Genomic DNA, 2,039 nt, shown 5'->3' with positions numbered 1-2,039 from the left:
GAGAGAGAGAGAGAGAGAGAGAGAGAGAGAGAGAGAGAGAGAGAGAGCAGAAAACGATTGTGTATGAAGCGTAAATAATCCTTAAACATCATTTTATTTCCATTTATAAATCAACAAAACGAAAAGTTGACTTGAGTGGGAAACCATATGTCTATCAGTTATGGTATTCATGTCCCCATGGATTTCCATAAGTTGATGAAATTCCTTCAGAATACATTATCTGTGGAATAGCTATGATGGAAAATGTACACTTCACGCTGAATAATCACTTGTAATTGATCAATTATTTTATTGTTATTGCCATAGCTATTTTTGTTTTTGGAATAAAAGCATGATTCAATGATTACATACATGGCGAATTGGGTAAAATTTAATCGAAAATCTAATGTTCAAACGTGAATGTTGGTAAATCGAAATTATCACCAAAATAAATGTATGCTAAAGTTGGTAATTATTATTTATTTAAGTAGCAAACTATTAGCATGAGTGTAAGTCAAAATGGGCGCTGAATGTGTCGGCACATGGATCATCATTGAAATTCGAAAATTGCCACACACTTTGAAATATGGTTTCATATTCATCAGATCGGTTAGTTTTGGAGTGAGTGGCTTTGAAGAAGTGTTATTTCGTTGACGCAATGTCGTGTCGCATGGCGATTGCATATTATATCCAAAGCAATGCAAAGTGAAAATTTATGCATGCGACAATAAATTTGCGTGATGAATGCGCGCTCAACTCAAATGAAACAAGTGTAATTGCAACAAGCAGTGATTTTGTGTGTCATTCTTTTAGTGGCATGTTGAATGTGTGCTTCAAATATGGTTTCAGTAACCGAGATCATCAACATGCTCATATGACAGCGTATCGTGCGCGCTTAACAAGTGTGAGACAGAGGAATAAGCATGCGACAGAAATGAATTGCAATGGATTTTCAGTTGAATGCAGACACTTTCAACTGGGATAAATGAATTTTAACTGACATATGGAATATACCTTGAGTGTTGACAATGTTATTCGAAATGCGTGGCTGGAGCGCCTTTTGAACTTATGCTACACTCTCATGCTGCTATTTCTGTTGTTGTGACTCAACGATGGATATTTAAATGGACCACAAATTATAACCCGAAAATATATCAACACATTTCTAACTTTTGTCAACACATATCAAAGCCGCAGCACATTTCTTTGCTTGATGATTTAATTACGTATAATGCTAACAAAAAAGACTTATGATGATCATTATTTTTATTGCCAGTTTTAGTTTCGTTTTGTATTTAATGTAGCAATTATGCATTAGAAATCAAATGCAATAAGGTCCTGTGAGTGAAGAAAATTGTCCTTATAAGTATGGCTTTATTCATGATCCCCATTCATTCCATAAACCGTTACATTCAAAATGTTGTTTTCCATACATAAAAGTGTTGTGCAAATGTGTATGAATGTTGTAGCAACATTGTCGAATTTACGAAGCACCCATGCATATGAAAGTTGACCTAGGAATATTGAAATGAAATTACCGGAAACCACTTTGCTCTTGTCAAACAAAGTTTGCTAAATGACAACTTTGTGTAACTGGGGGAACTCCAGTTCACTGTCACTTTCTCGTTCCATGTAAAATGACTGAAATACATAAGCGCAATACATACATATTTCAAAATAGTTTAAGACGCGTGCAATAGCAATACAATGTGATTTTGTCATCTGTTGTATACACCATACGGTCTTAATTATTGTCTATTCAATCTATACTTACTGCCTTAGATTATTATTCTTGCAAATGATAACAATTTTATTGTTATTGTTGTGTGTTCGGCGCTCGGCACTCGGTTTGAATTGTAAATTTTCGAATGACATGTATGGATGGCATATTTTCTGGCTGTAATAATCATTTTACATGATAGAATATGTAGTACGCCCAAAGGTTAATGTGTAGTGACTGCAAGTTATTAAATTTAAGTCGAATTACATCTCATTTTGAACGACAACAATGAAACAAAATGATGTGAGACAGCCCGAGATGCCAACAATTTCTCCCATCG

This window comes from Contarinia nasturtii, unplaced genomic scaffold (genome assembly GCF_009176525.2).
Source record: "Contarinia nasturtii isolate CC-2019 unplaced genomic scaffold, AAFC_CNas_1.1 Cnas_scaffold_533, whole genome shotgun sequence".
NCBI classification, from domain to species: Eukaryota; Metazoa; Arthropoda; class Insecta; order Diptera; family Cecidomyiidae; genus Contarinia; species Contarinia nasturtii.
This window is presented reverse-complemented; position numbering follows the sequence as displayed.